Source organism: Schistocerca cancellata, chromosome 12, assembly GCF_023864275.1.
Source record: "Schistocerca cancellata isolate TAMUIC-IGC-003103 chromosome 12, iqSchCanc2.1, whole genome shotgun sequence".
Taxonomy (NCBI): Eukaryota; Metazoa; Arthropoda; class Insecta; order Orthoptera; family Acrididae; genus Schistocerca; species Schistocerca cancellata.
Genome location: NC_064637.1, coordinates 53,430,836 through 53,447,966, shown reverse-complemented (window position 1 = coordinate 53,447,966; position 17,131 = coordinate 53,430,836). Strand labels below are relative to the sequence as shown.

The window sequence follows — 17,131 nt, the reverse complement described above, 5'->3', positions numbered from 1 at the left end:
TGTGACTAGTAAACTCGTATGCAGGGTGGTCCATTGGTAGTGACCGGCCTAAATATCTCACGAAAGAAGCATCAAACGAAAAAACTACAATGAATGAAACGCTGTAATAGTCACGTAGTATCACGTAACATTCCGCCAGTGGGGACGGTATTTGCTTCGTGATACATTACTCGTGTTAAAATGGACCGTTTACCAATTACGGAAAACGTCGATATCGTGTTGATGTATGGCTATTGTGATCAAAATGCCCAACGCTCGTGTGCTATGTATGCTGCTCGGTATCCTGGACGACATCATCCAAGTGTCCGGACCGTTCACCGGATAGTTGCGTTATTTAAGGAAACAGGAAGCGTTCAGCCACATGTGAAACGTCGACCTGCAACAAATTATAATGCCCAAGTAGGTGTTTTAGCTGCTGTCGCGGCTAATCCGCACATCAGTAGCAGACAAATAGCGCGAGAATCGGTAATCTCAAAACCGTCGGTGTTGAGAATGCTACATCAACATCGATTGCACCCGTACCATATTTCTATGAACCAGGAATTGCATGGTGATGACTTTTAACGTCGTGTACAGTTCTGCCACTGGGCACAAGAGAAATTACGAGACGATGACAGATTTTTTGCACACATTCTATTTAGCGCCAAAGCGGTATTCACCAACAGCGGTAACGTAAACCGGCATAAGATGCATATTGGGCAACGGAAAATCCACGGTGGCTGCGACCAAGTAGAACATCTGTGACCTTGGCGGATTAATGTATGATACAGCATCATGGGAGGAAGGATAATTGGCCCAAATTTTATCGATGACAATCTGACTGGTGCAATGTATGCTGATTTCCTACGTAATGTTCTACCGATGTTACTACAAGATGTTTCACTGCATGACAGAATGGCGATGTGCTTCCAACATGATGGATGTTGCTCGCGTGCGGTTGAAGCGGTATTGAATAGCATGTTTCATGACAGGTGGATTGGTCGTCGAAGCACCATACCGTGGCCTGCACGTTCACCGGATCTGACGTCCCCGGATTTCTTTCTGTGGGGAAAGTTGAAGGATACTTGCTATCGTGATCCACCGACAACGCCTCAAAACATGTGTCAGAGCATTGTCAATGCATGTGCGAGCATTACGGAAGGCGAACTACTCGCTGTTGAGAGGAATGTCGTTACACGTATTGCCAAATGCGTTGAGGTTGACGAACATCATTTTGAACATTTATTGCATTAATGTGGTATTTACAGGTAATCACGCTGTAACAGCATGCGTTCTCCGAAATGATACGTTCACAAAGGTACATGTATCACATTGGAACAACCGAAATAAAATGTTCAAACGTATCTACGTCCTGTATTTTAATTTAAAAAACCTGCCTGTTACCAACTGTTCGTCTAAAATTGTGAGCCATATCTTTGTGACTATTACAGCGCCTTCTGTCACAAAGCGAAGAAAGTAGTCCAACTAAGACGTTCATATTTGTTAACGCACTACACGAATATGTAATAAAAAATTGGGGGTTCATATTTAAAAAACGCAGTTTATATTCGTTTGACCTATGGCAGCGCCATCTAGCGGGCCAACGATAGTGCCATCTGGTTTCCCGCTTCAAGCTAGACAAGTTTCGTTCCTTGTAGTTTTTTCGTTTGACGCTTTATTTGTGAGATATTGTGTCCTGTCACGATCAATGGACCACCCTGCATAAATGATTTGTCGGGCAGCGTGAGCAGCAATCGGCAGTTGAACACTACATCTACATCTACATTTATACTCCGCAAGCCACCCAACGGTGTGTGGCGGAGGGCACTTTACGTGCCACTGTCTTTACCTCCCTTTCCTGTTCCAGTCGCGTATGGTTCGCGGGAAGAACGACTGTCTGAAAGCCTCTGTGCGCGCTCTAATCTCTCTAATTTTACATTCGTGATCTCCTCGGGAGGTATAAGTAGGGGGAAGCAATATATTCGATACCTCATCCAGAAACGCACCCTCTCGAAACCTGGCGAGCAAGCTACACCGCGAAGCAGAGCGCCTCTCTTGCAGAGTCCGCCACTTGAGTTTGTTAAACATCTCCGTAACGCTATCACGGTTACCAAATAACCCTGTGACGAAACGCGCCGCTCTTCTTTGGATCTTCTCTATCTCCTCCGTCAACCCGATCTGGTACGGATCCCACACTGATGAGCAATACTCAAGTATAGGTCGAACGAGTGTTTTGTAAGCCACCTCCTTTGTTGATGGACTACATTTTCTAAGGACTCTCCCAATGAATCTCAACCTGGTACCCGCCTTACCAACAATTAATTTTATATGATCATTCCACTTCAAATCGTTCCGCACGCATACTCCCAGATATTTTACAGAAGTAACTGCTACCAGTGTTTGTTCCGCTATCATATAATCATACAATAAAGGATCCTTCTTTCTATGTATTCGTAATACATTACATTTGTCTATGTTAAGGGTCAGTTGCCACTCCCTGCACCAAGTGCCTATCCGCTGCAGATCTTCCTGCATTTCGCTACAATTTTCTAATGCTGCAACTTCTCTGTATACTACAGCATCATCCGCGAAAAGCCGCATGGAACTTCCGACACTATCTACTAGGTCATTTATATATATTGTGAAAAGCAATGGTCCCATAACACTCCCCTGTGGCACACCAGAGGTTACTTTAACGTCTGTAGACGTCTCTCCGTTGATAACAACATGCTGCGTTCTGTTTGCTAAAAACTCTTCAATCCAGCCACACAGCTGGTCTGATATTCCGTAGGCTCTTACTTTGTTTATCAGGCGACAGTGCGGAACTGTATCGAACGCCTTCCGGAAGTCAAGAAAAATAGCATCTACCTGGGAGCCTGTATCTAATATTTTCTGGGTCTCATGAACAAATAAAGCGAGTTGGGTCTCACACGATCGCTGTTTCCGGAATCCATGTTGATTCCTACATAGTAGATTCTGAGTTTCCAAAAACGACATGATATTCGAGCAAAAAACATGTTCTAAAATTCTACAACAGATCGACGTCAGAGATATAGGTCTATAGTTTTGCGCATCTGCTCGACGACCCTTCTTGAAGACTGGGACTACCTGTGCTCTTTTCCAATCATTTGGAACCTTCCGTTCCTCTAGAGACTTGCGGTACACGGCTGTTAGAAGGGGGGCAAGTTCTTTCGCGTACTCTGTGTAGAATCGAATTGGTATCCCGTCAGGTCCAGTGGACTTTCCTCTGTTGAGTGATTCCAGTTGCTTTTCTATTCCTTGGACATTTATTTCGATGTCAGCCATTTTTTCGTTTGTGCGAGGATTTAGAGAAGGAACTGCAGTGCGGTCTTCCTCTGTGAAACAGCTTTGGAAAAAGGTGTTTAGTATTTCAGCTTTACGCTTGTCATCCTCTGTTTCAATGCCATCATCATCCCGGAGTGTCTGGATATGCTGCTTCGAGCCACTTACTGATTTAACGTAAGACCAGAACTTCCTAGGATTTTCTGTCAAGTCGGTACATAGAATTTTACTTTCGAATTCACCGAACGCTTCACGCATAGCCCTCCTTACGCTAACTTTGACATCGTTTAGCTTCTGTTTGTCTGAGAGGTTTTGGCTGCGTTTAAACTTGCAGTGAAGCTCTCTTTGCTTTCGCAGTAGTTTCCTAACTTTGTTGTTGTACCACGGTGGGTTTTTCCCGTCCCTCACAGTTTTACTCGGCACGTACCTGTCTAAAACGCATTTTACGATTGCCTTGAACTTTTTCCATAAACACTCAACATTGTCAGTGTCGGAACAGAAATTTTCGTTTTGATCTGTTAGGTAGTCTGAAATCTGCCCTCTATTACTCTTGCTAAACAGATAAACCTTCCGCCCTTTTTTTATATTCCTATTAACTTCCAAATACAGGGATGCTGCAACGGCCTTATGATCACTGATTCCCTGTTCTGCACTTACAGAGTCGAAAAGTTCGGGTCTGTTTGTTACCAGTAGGTCCAAGATGTTATCTCCACGAGTCGGTTCTCTGTTTAATTGCTCGAGGTAATTTTCGGATAGTGCACTCAGTATAATGTCACTCGATGCTCTGTCCCTACCACCCGTCCTAAACATCTGAGTGTCCCAGTCTATATCTGGTAAATTGAAATCTCCACCTAAGACTATAACATGCTGAGAAAATTTATGTGAAATGTATTCCAAATTTTCTCTCAGTTGTTCTGCCACTAATGCTGCTGAGTCGGGGGGTCGGTAAAAGGAGCCAATTATTAACCTAGCTCGGTTGTTGAGTGTAACCTCCACCCATAATAATTCACAGGAACTATCCACTTCTACTTCACTACAGGATAAACTACTACTAACAGCGACGAACACTCCACCACCGGTTGCATGCAATCTATCCTTTCTAAACACCGTCTGTACCTTTGTAAAAATTTCGGCAGAATTTATCTCTGGCTTCAGCCAGCTTTCTGTACCTATAACGATTTCAGCTTCAGTGCTTTCTATCAGCGCTTGAAGTTCCGGTACTTTACCAACGCAGCTTCGACAGTTTACAACTAAAATACCGATTGCTGCTTGGTCCCCGCATGTTCTGACTTTGCCCCGCACCCGTTGAGGCTGTTGCCCTTTCTGTACTTGCCCGAGGCCATCTAACCTAAAAAACCGCCCAGCCCACGCCACACAACCCCTGCTACCCGTGTAGCCGCTTGTTGCGTGTAGTGGACTCCTGACCTATCCAGCGGAACCCGAAACCCCACCACCCTATGGCGCAAGTCGAGGAATCTGCAGCCCACAAGGTCGCAGAACCGTCTCAGCCTCTGATTCAGACCCTCCACTCGGCTCTGTACCAAAGGTCCGCAGTCAGTCCTGTCGACGATGCTGCAGATGGTGAGCTCTGCTTTCATCCCGTTAGCGAGACTGGCAGTCTTCACCAAATCAGATAGCCGCCGGAAGCCAGAGAGGATTTCCTCCGATCCATAGCGACACACATCATTGGTGCCGACATGAGCGACCACCTGCAGATGGGTGCACCCTGTACCCTTCATGGCATCCGGAAGGACCCTTTCCACATCTGGAATGACTCCCCCCGGTATGCACACGGAGTGCACTTTGGTCTTCTTCCCCTCCCTTGCTGCCATATCCCTAAGGGGCCCCATTACGCGCCCCATTACAACACAGTGTGTTGTAAGACAAACGAGGATACAGGAGACGTTCATGGAATTTCTGTCTTGTTCCATGAATAGCAGCTTGTTGTAAATATTGGAAATGTAATCCAGATGAGTAAGAAAAACAATCCTTTAACTTTCGAATACAGTATCAGTGCCGTGACACAGTAACGTCGATTATATATTTAGGCGAAACGTTGTAAACCACTGCGAGACGGAGCCAGTAGCTATTGTCATTAACGAGGAACGTGAATGGTGACCTTCGTTAAGTGGGGAGACTTCTCGGGAAGTGTAGAACAAATACGAAGGAAACCTAGTATAGATAACGTGAGAGCCGCGGTGGTCTCGCGGTTCTAGGCGCGCAGTCCGGAACCGCGCGACTGCTACGGTCGCAGGTTCGAATCCTGCCTCGGACATGGATGTGTGTGATGTCCTTAGGTTAGTTAGGTTTAAGTAGTTCTAAGTTCTAGGGGACTGATGACCACAGCTGTTAAGTCCCATAGTGCTCAGAGCCATTTGAACCATAACGTGAGCGGCCCATTCTTGAGTGCTACTGTAGTGTGTGGGATCCCCGGCTGGTCAGATAAAAAAGAGACATCGCAGCAACTCAGAGGATTCTTTACCGACAGTATGCATCAACAAGGGAGAATTACGGGGAATTGCTCGGTGAATTCTGTTGGGAATTACTGGAGAGAAGAAAACGTTCTTTTGACGGAACACCACTAGGAAAGTTTAGAAAGACTGTGGAACAATTTCTTTTCCACCGATATACATCTCGCTTAAGGGCCGCGAAGTCAATGTGAGAGAAATCAGTGGTCGTACTGAAGCCTACAGATGGTCGTTTCTGTCTCGCTCCATTCTCTATAGTAACAGGAGACAGAACTACTAGTAAGTGATGCAAAATATTCTCCGCCACGCACCGTCCCTTGGCCCGTGGAGAATATCTGTAGGTGTAGAAGAAGAAAACGGGACATCTCTGAGGTTTCGCTAACCAGAAAATGTTGGGGTACTTTGCTTGAGTGGAGTTCAGACTGACATTCGACGATATACTACACTACTGGCCATTAAAATTGCTACACCACGAAGATGGCGTGCTACAGACGCAAAATTTAACCGACAGGAAGAACATGCTGCGATATGCAAATGATTAGCTTTTCAGAGCATTGCCGACCGGTGTGGCCGTGCGGTTCTAAGCGCGTCAGTTTGGAATCGCGTGACCGCTACGGTCGCAGGTTCGAATCCTGCCTCGGGCATGGATGTGTGTGATGTCCTTAGGTTAGTTAAGTTTAAGTAGTTCTAAGTTCTAGAGGACTGATGACCTCAGTATTTAAGTCCCATAGTGCTCAGAGCCATTTGAACCATTTTTCAGAGCATTCATACTGGGTTGACGCCGGTGGCAAAATCTAAACGACACGAAGAAGATGCTGTGATATGCAAATCATTAGCTTTTCAGAGCATTCACAGAAGGTTGGCGCTGGTGGCGACACCTACAACGTGCTGACATGCGGAAAGTTTCCAACCGATTTCTCATACACAAACAGCAGTTGACCGGCGTTGCCTGGTGAAACGTTGTTGTGATGCCTCGTCTAAGGAGGAGAAATGCGTACCATCACGTTTCGAACTTTGATAAAGGTCGGATTGTAGCCTATCGCGATTGCGGTTTATCATATCGCGACATTGCTGCTCGCGTTGGTCTAGATCTAATGACTGTTAGCAGAATATGGAATCTGTTGTGGATTGGTAAGACAGCCAATCCACTATGAGGAAGCCGAAAGGCACGCGTTTAAGCTCATGTAGGCTGGCGTCAGGTCTGGAACAGGACAAGGAATTGAGACCAGCAAAAAACGTACGTATCTTTTGGAATACTTAACTTTAATCCATAATTGGTGAACATCGCTCTTGACGGTACATTTTTTACAGCATCAACAGTAACTGGTAATGGCGCGTTGCTAGGTCGTAGCAAATGACGTAGCTGAAGGCTATGCTAACTATCGTCTCGGCAAATGAGAGCGTAATTTGTCAGTGAACCATCGCTAGCAAAGTCGGCTGTACAACTGGGGCGAGTGCTAGGAAGTGTCTCTAGACCTGCCGTGTGGCGGCGCTCGGCCTGCAATCACTGATAGTGGCGACACGCGGGTCCGACGTATACTAACGGACCGCGGCCGATTTAAAGGCAACCACCTAGCAATTGTGGTGTCTGGCGGTGACTCCACAGAATCGGTGGGTTCACGAGGGTAATACGGAACGCCGTGCTGGATCCCAACTGCCTCGTATCACTAGCAGTCGAGATGACAGGCACCTTATCCACATGACTATAACGGATCGTCCATCCACGTCTCGATCCCTGAGTCAACAGACGGTGACGTTTGCAAGACAACATCCATCTGCACTAACAATTCGGACGTTTGCAGCAGCATGGACTATCAGCTCGGAGACTGTGGCTGCGGTTACCCTTGACGCTGCTTCACAGACAGGAGCGCCTGTTCGGATGAATCCAGTTTCTGTTTACAGCATCATGATGGTCGCATCCGTGTTTGACGACATCGCGGTGAACGCACATTGGAAGCATGTACTCGTCATTGCCATACTGGCGTAAACCCAGGCGTGATAGTATGGGGTGCCATTGGTTACACGTCTCGGTCACCTCTTGTTCGCATTGACGGCACTTTGAACAGTGGACGTTACATTTCAGATGTGTTACGACCCGTGGCTCTACCTTTCATTCGATCTCTGCGAGCCGGCCGCGGTGGTCTAGCGGTTCTGGCGCTGCAATCCGGAACCGCGGGACTGCTACGGTCGCAGGTTCGAATCCTGCCTCGGGCATGGGTGTGTGTGATGTCCTTAGGTTAGTTAGGTTTAAGTAGTTCTAAGTTCTAGCGGACTTATGACCTCAGATGTTGAGTCCCATAGTGCTCAGAGCCATTTGAACCATTTTTTTGATCTCTGCGAAACCCTGTATTTCAGCAGGATAATGCACGAGCGCACGTTGTAGGTCCTGTACGGACCTTTCTGAACACAGAAAATGTTCGACTGCTGCCTTGGCCAGCACATTCTCCAGATCGCTCACCAATTGAAAACGTCTGGTCAATGGTGGCCGAGCAACTGGCTCGTCACAATACGCCAGTCACTACTCTTCATGAACTGTGGTATCGTGTTGAAGCTGCGTGGGCAGCTGTACCTGTACACGCCATCCAAGCTCAGTCTGACTCAATGCCCAGGCGTATGGAGGCCGTTATTACGGTCAGAGGTGGTTGTTCTGGGTACTGATTTCTCAGGATCAATGCACCCAAATTGCGTGAAAATGTAATCACATGTCAGTTCCAGTATAATATATTTGTCCAATGAATACCCGTTTATCATCTGCATTTCTTCTTGGTGTAGCAATTTCAATGGCAAGTAGTGTAGTTTTCACTTAATCGCTTACGAGAAAATTTATGTGGAAAACATAAGGCGTAGTTTCTTCTCCATCCTTCTCCCAAGCATTGCTTCCTTTCACTCCACAATCAACCAGCTGGTCGTAGTAGGGCCATTGTATTTCGTCTGTGGAGTTTAAATTTCTACTGTAGTCTCCCATAAGAGTTAAATTCCCACTGCCGTCGGAAGAACAGGTAGGGTATTAAATCGATGAAAACATCTCGCGTCTCGCTATTTTCTGACGTGATGAAACTGAAAATTAATGTCGTCTTCACAGCTGTGGATTGCATGAACATTAATGTCGACTGCTTGTACCAAATCATCGTTGATGTCTTCGCCGGTAGTCAGTGAAACCCGCCCTTGGGTTCAGACGACTTGGCTGATAGATTAGAACGTTCGTCGTTGCAGATCAGGGATATAAAAGGTGAATACTATTTCAGGAAACTGCAGGAGCATCCCAGGAAAAGTCCCAGAATTAGTAGTATGGCTTACAGAAAATTTTAAAGCACAGATAGTATTAAGAACAGAAAGACGTTAATGACAACGAAATCCTAAGTTCAGACTGAAATATTTGTTGTAAGAATAGGGTAGGCGCCAATGGTGGTAGCGTGTTTATTGCAGTAAAGAATGGTTCAAGTGGCTCTGAGCACTATGGGACTTCTGAGGTCATCAGTCACCTAGAACTTAGAATTACTTAAACCTAATTGACCTATGGACATCACACACAGCCATGCCCGTGGCAGGATTCGAACCTGGGACCGCAGCACCAGCGTGGTTCCAAGCTGAAGCACCTAGAACCGCTCGGTCACATCGGCCGGCCACTCCCGTGCCCTCCCCTGGAATTTCTCCCTCGGGGTGGACTGGAATCAAACGCGTTGTGTAACACATTCCAAAAGTGGACAAATACATTGTTAAGAAGACAGTCGTAACTTTCGAGTCACCAGTGTCGTCATAGATTGAGAGGAGAAATGCCAAAATCCGAAATACCAGTACTCAAAAATACAGTGTGTATCAAAAAGAATCACCCGATCTGTCATGTCTATACAGCGTGTTACAAAAAGGTACGGCTAAACTTTCACGAAACATTCCTCACACACAAACAAAGAAAATATGTTATGTGGACATGTGTCCGGAAACGCTTACTTTCCATGTTGGAGCTCATTCTATTACTCCTCTTCAAATCACATTAATCATGGAATGGAAACACACAGCAACAGAACGTACCAGCGTGACTTCAAACACTTTGTTACAGGAAATGTTCAAAATGTCTTCCGTTAGTGAGGATACATGCATCCACCCTCCGTCGTATGGAATCCCTGATGCGCTGATGCAGCCCTGGAGAATGGCGTATTGTATCACAGCCGTCCACAATACGACCACGAAGAGTCTCTACATTTGGTACCGGGGTTGCGTAGACAAGAGCTTTCAAATGCCCACATAAATGAAAGTCAAGAGGGTTGAGGTCAGGAGAGCGTGGAGGCCACGGAATTGGTCCGCCTCTACCAATCCATCGGTCACCGCATCTGCTGTTGAGAAGCGTACGAACACTTCTACTGAAATGTGCAGCAGCTCCATCGTGCATGAACCACATGCTGTGTCGTACTTGCAAAGGCACATGTTATACCAGCACAGGTAGAGTATCTCGTATGAAATCATGATAACGTGCTCTATTGAGCGTAGGTGGAAGAAGTAATAAAATGAGCTGTAACATGGAGCCGGCCGCGGTGGTCTCGCGGTTCTAGGCGCTCAGTCCGGAACCGCGCGGCTGCTACGGTCGCAGGTTCGAATCCTGCCTCGGGCATGGATGTGTGTGATGTCCTTAGGTTAGTTAGGTTTACGTAGAACTACAGTCTAGGGGACTGATGACCACAGCAGTTAAGTCCCATAGTGCTCAGAGCCATTTGAACCATATTTTTCTAACATGGAAAGTAAGCGTTTCCGGACACAGGTCCACATAATATCTTTTCTTTATTTATGTGTGAGGAATGTTTCCTGAAAGTTTGGTCGTACCTTTTTGTAACACCCTGTATTTCTCAAACTGGGTCGACCGAAGCGTCCGATCCCACTCGTCGGCTTTGGCCCGTGACGTAAGGCTGTTGTAGTGTGTGACGTCACGACAGCGCGGAATTTAGTTTGTGAGAGTGGCGTGTTTGTAGGTGTCGTTTTAATGTGATCGGTGGTGCTCTCTGGTGGTGTGTCAGGTGATGTTTTTGGTTTAGCTTGCGTGTGTGGCGTGTTTATAGGTGGCTTAAAAAATGGTTCAAATGGCTCTGAGCACTATGGGACTCAACTGCTGTGGTTATAAGTCCCCTAGAACGTAGAACTACTTAAACCTAACTAACCTAAGGACATCACACACATCCATGCCGGAGGCAGGATTCGAACCGGCGACCGTAGCGGTCGTGCGGTTCTAGACTGTAGCGCCTTTAATATAGGTGGCGTATTGTTGCGGTCGGTGGTTCTCTCTGGTGGTGTGATTATGGGTACCTTGTTACGTGGCATATGGGGTTCATTTGCGTGATAACATTGCAGATGTTTGGAATCGGGATTGTGCTTTCAGGGGAACATTTTTCAGTGAGTTAACGATTTTAGTTTTGTTATTTCGACGTTATTGTAGTTTTTTTCTGTTCGTCGTGTGTGAATTTTGGTAAATTGCTTTTTTTATGTCCTTGGTAGGTATGGATTTGACTGACAAGGTCAACAGTTTTCGGTTGTCGCCGATGATGGTGGACAGTGCGTTGTCTCTGACAAAATTTCTTCAACTATTCGGATTTTTGGATGAAGTGAAGTGTTTAGTATGTCGTGAGGAAATGAGGCTTAATAAAGTTCCGACGTCTCGGACCAGGGACGGCTGTATGTGGAGATGTAAGGATTATAATAGGTCAAAGGAAGTGTTCGATTCCAATTTTGTTGGTTTGTGTTTTTTTGAAGTAGTGATGATTGTGGACGTGGTTGCAGTTTTGGATTTCATGATTTGGTGTCGGTAGTTTCTGTTTTCATATATAGGACAGGGGAAGTGTTCGTTTCCAATGTGTGGTTGTGGCTGTGAGTGTTCCGGTATCGGGGTTGCTGTTGAGCTATATAGGTCAAGGGAAGTGTTCGATACCAATTTGTGGGATCGGAAGCTGCTGTTGAGCTATATAGGTCAAGAGAAGTGTCCGATTCCAGAAGATATTGTGTTTAGTGGAATTTGGGGAGTTTTGTGTTGTCGGTTTTTTTCGTCGTTATGTGTGGTTTGGTATGGTGGTGTGTGTCTAAATTTGCTTATATTTCCTCAGTCCGCACCCAAAAACCCCCAATTCCCACGGTTGTCCCGTTAGTTTCATTAGGTTTTTGTGGAACGTGTGTGTGTTGGTTTTCCAATGTATTTTCGTTTTTGTGGTTATGTTTACGTAATGACGTCATAGGCGCCATATTGGAGTCGTAGTGTATGGTCGTTTCCACCATATTTGTGACGTCATGGGTCAAAGCAGACTGGTGGAATCGGACGCTTGTGTATTTCCCTGAAACTAATAAACATATACAATGAATTTTGTTTTGTGGTGAACAGGAAACTCAAAAAAAAATTTTTTTCATAACTTCTCGTAGGTGTTCAATATGTCCCCCTTGAGATGCACGGCATACGTCATTGCGGTATTCAAATTGTTCCCGCATTGCTGCGAGCTTCCACAATTGCTGTTGTGCGATGTCTCAGTTCATTCTTTGTTGTTGGTAATGGCGGCACCTACGGGAAGAGTTTTACCAACCGCCACAAGAAATAATCACATACAGTCAGGTCCGGTGACCTTGGGGGGTAATGTAAGACTGAATCATTTGGTCCAGTGCGACCATCCACCGTGCAGTAATCTTTCCATTTAAAAATTCCTGCGCTTCCACATGCCAGTGTGGCGGTGCCCTATTCTGTTGGTAAACGACGTCGTTCGAATCAGTCTCCTGCTGTGGGAAGAAAAAGCTCTCAAGCATATCGAGTTACGTGCTTCCTGTAATAATGTTCTCGGCAAAGAAATATGGACCTTACACCTTTTTCCGTGGAACTGCACAATTCATATTAAATTTTGGAGAGTGCCTCTCATACTGGACAACTTCTGTGGTTGTAACCTACGCCCATATTCTCATATTATGACAGTCCACCTTTCTATTTAAATGGAAAGTTGCCTCGTCACTAAATCACTAAGCGTGGAAGAAAACTATCATCCTCCATTTTGCCGAGAACGAAACTACAGAACTCGACACGTCGTTGTTTGTCGCCTTCACGACCACCTTGCAGTAGCTGAATTTTGTACGGTTTCATGTGTTAACGACGCAACACACGCCAGACGGACATCGGGGCCATATTGAGCTGTCGAGCTGCACGGCGAACGGATTTCTGCGGACTACTCGTGAAACTGTGGCGGATGCGTTCCGACGTCCGTGTCAGACACTAGGGGACGGCCCGGAGATTTGCCTTTACACGAATAACCAGTTTCTCGGAGTTGTTCGTGCCATCGTCTAATGCTCTGTGCTGTAGGAGGTTCCACACCACACCTAGTACGAAAGTCACGCTGAACAGTTATTACTGAAGCGCACTGCGCAAAACGTAGAACACAAATGCTTTCCGTTGCCCAGACACCATTTTTACTAGAACTGAAGTGGGCGCGCACTGCTGCTACCTAGCGGGAACCTCGAGAGTTTGCTCTTTGCAACAGCACTTTGCTCACGCCCATATCTCAAATAATACACTCCTGGAAATGGAAAAAAGAACACATTGACACCGGTGTGTCAGACCCACCATACTTGCTCCGGACACTGCTAGAGGGCTGTACAAGCAATGATCACACGCACGGCACAGCGGACACACCAGGAACCGCGGTGTTGGCCGTCGAATGGCGCTAGCTGCGCAGCATTTGTGCACCGCCGCCGTCAGTGTCAGCCAGTTTGCCGTGGCATACGGAGCTCCATCGCAGTCTTTAACACTGGTAGCATGCCGCGACAGCGTGGACGTGAACCGTATGTGCAGTTGACGGACTTTGAGCGAGGGCGTATAGTGGGCATGCGGGAGGCCGGGTGGACGTACCGCCGAATTGCTTAACACGTGGGGCGTGAGGTCTCCACAGTACATCGATGTTGTCGCCAGTGGTCGGCGGAAGGTGCACGTGCCCGTCGACCTGGGACCGGACCGCAGCGACGCACGGATGCACGCCAAGACCGTAGGATCCTACGCAGTGCCGTAGGGGACCGCACCGCCACTTCCCAGCAAATTAGGGACACTGTTGGTCCTGGGGTATCGGCGAGGACCATTCGCAACCGTCTCCATGAAGCTGGGCTACGGTCCCGCACACCGTTAGGCCGTCTTCCGCTCACGACCCAACATCGTGCAGCCCGCCTCCAGTGGTGTCGCGACAGGCGTGAATGGAGGGACGAATGGAGACGTGTCGTCTTCAGCGATGACAGTCGCTTCTGCCTTGGTGCCAATGATGGTCGTATGCGTGTTTGGCGCCGTGCAGGTGAGCGCCACAATCAGGACTGCATACGACCGAGGCACACAGGGCCAACACCCGGCATCATGGTGTGGGGAGCGATCTCCTACACTGGCCGTACACCACTGGTGATCGTCGAGGGGACACTGAATAGTGCACGGTACATCCAAACCGTCATCGAACCCATCGTTCTACCATTCCTAGACCGGCAAGGGAACTTGCTGTTCCAACAGGACAATGCACGTCCGCATGTATCCCGTGCCACCCAACGTGCTCTAGAAGGTGTAAGTCAACTACCCTGGCCAGCAAGATCTCCGGATCTGTCCCCCATTGAGCATGTTTGGGACTGGATGAAGCGTCGTCTCACGCGGTCTGCACGTCCAGCACGAACGCTGGTCCAACTGAGGCGCCAGGTGGAAATGGCATGGCAAGCCGTTCCACAGGACTACATCCAGCATCTCTACGATCGTCTTCATGGGAGAATAGCAGCCTGCATTGCTGCGAAAGGTGGATATACACTGTACTAGTGCCGACATTGTGCATGCTCTGTTGCCTGTGTCTATGTGCCTGTGGTTCTGTCAGTGTGATCATGTGATGTATCTGACCCCAGGAATGTGTCAATAAAGTTTCCCCTTCCTGGGACAATGAATTCACGGTGTTCTTATTTCAATTTCCAGGAGTGTAGTTACGATTTTTTTTAAGTCGGATGATACAGCCCGTATTTTTTTACCCAATAAATAACAAGATCTAATTTCGTATCCCTTCGACATCTCGATAGCAATACTGGAATTCCTTATTCAAATTTCAACACAAGTTAGTAGTTTATCCACTAAACAAGATATCACTTTTCACTTAACTGTCCATATACTACGATCACACAATCGTATAAAATTATTCACCCATTTCGATGGTAAGTTACAGGTATTTTTGTGTGAAAACGAAACTTTGCGCAATATCTTAGGTATATTTTCTTCTTAATTAGCCAAGTATTTATAGGGCCATGCTTTTATCTTGAAACTCTTACGTTAGTCCGCGTTCGCATAAAAACAACACTATGGGACTGTTGGTCCACCTTGATGCAAAACACTTTCGTTATTTATTTATGTGGTGTCACCGCCAGACACCACACTTGCTAGGTGGTAGCCTTTAAATCGGCCGCGGTCCGTTAGTATACGTCGGACCCGCGTGTCACCACTATCTGTGATTGCAGACCGAGCGCCGCCACACGGCAGGTCTAGAGAGACTTCCCAGCACTCGCCCCAGTTGTACAACCGACTTTGCTAGCGATGGTTCACTAACAAAATACGCTCTCATTTGCCGAGACGATAGTTTAACATAGCCTTCAGCTACGTCATTTGCTACGACCTACCAAGGCGCCATATTGAGTTACTATTGATATTCATTCATGTACCGTCAAGACCGACGTTCTTCATTAACGGATTAAAGTCAAGTATTCCACCAGCTACGTCCTTTTTTCTAAATTCTAATTTCCTTGTCCTGTTCCAGACTTCAAGCCAGCCTGCGTGAGCTAAAACGCGTGCCTTTCGGCCTCCTCTGTTAACACGGTGTTGGCTCTCCTGCCAACCAAACCAATTTGTTTATTCGCAAAATAGTTTCAGTGACAAAATCATCATCATCAGCGCGTTCTTTAAGTTTAAAACATGTGAAGATGGCATACTTATAAACACTGTAAAACATTATTAAATGTTTACTCTCATGTTCCAAATATTGTATTCTGTGAATAGTTTCACAATATCTTATTTACTTTACGTCACAGCATGGTTTCTATGTTTGTTTTCGCTTTTTCCGGCATGTTTTCTACGTCTTTCTTGCGCACATAGCGTGCCTTCTGCAAGTGTATGAGTGGCTGTTAGTAAACAAATATGAAAAAGTGAACTAATGCATGTTAGCATTATGCTGTTGGGATTGCGTTAGTGTTACAGTTTCGGTGTGTGTTACGTTGTTACGTAGTTTGTCATGTATTCAAGTTCGCTGGACGGCTTGCATCTGCTTGTAAACACGGAGAAGGATAACTTTGTACCTTGTTCGTAATCCAGAACTAGCTGCTTGCATGTATTAGATCGCAAGAATATATTTCATATTGCGAGAAGGTTTTGGGAAATTCTAGCGGTTCTGACGATTTATGTTCCTTATTAATCTCTCTCTCTCTCTCTCTCTCTCTCTCTCTCTCTCTCTCTCTCTCTCTCTGTGTGTGTGTGTGTGTGTGTGTGTGTGTGTGTGTGTTTTTCAGTTCTAGTGGAGTTATGCCCTTAGTCTGTCATGATATAAGGCCTATTAATTTTGTGTACACAGCCATATAAAAACGCCTGAAATTTTTCGTATTATATTTCACCGTTTTCGAATCATGATTTATAAACTTCCTTCCTCGAGCTCATATGTGCGAATCGGACATTCTTATAGCAACATGAGTTTGTGTCCTCTCTCGAGTATTCAGATATTCTGTGTGGCTAATGCCTGATTCGCGCCAATACAGCTTTGGCCACACCGACCACATTCAAATTTACGCAATACTTTTCTTCCGAAAGAACATGTTCGTCAAGGTACATGAGTGAGCTTCTGCGTTGTTGGGAAAGCAGGTGATAGCGGATGTGTATGTCCTAACTTAGTCGGTAAGCGCGTTGCCTTCGAAGTGCGAGGCTACGCATTCATCTACATCTTCATCTACATCTAAATCTACATGGATACTCTGCAAATCGCATTTAAGTGCCTGGCAGAGGGTTCATCGAACCACCTTCACAATTCTCAAATGGCTCTGAGCACTATGGGACTAAACTTCTGAGGTCATCAGTCCCCTAGAGCTTAGAACTACTTAAACCTAACTAACCTAAGGACATCGCACACATCCATGCCCGAGGCAGGACTCGAACCTGCGACCGTAGCGGTCTCACGGTTCCAGACTGTAGCGCCTAGAACCGCACGGCCACTCTGGCCGGCCCTTTACAATTTTCTTTTATTCCAATCTCGTATAGCGCGCGGAAAGAATGAGCACCTATATCTCTCCGTACGAGCTCTGGTTTCTCTTATTTTATATTGGTGATCGTTCCTCCCTATGTAGGTCGGTGTCAACAAAATGTATTCGCATTCGGAGGAGAAAGTTGG

General features: G+C 46.4%; 1 protein-coding gene across 1 annotated transcript in view; it reads left to right on the top strand.

Annotated features, from left to right (window-relative positions):
* LOC126109835 (uncharacterized) overlaps positions 1-17,131 on the top strand; it is an 85,328-nt gene that overhangs the window by 30,842 nt on the left and 37,355 nt on the right. The gene's annotated exons all lie outside the window — the stretch shown is intronic.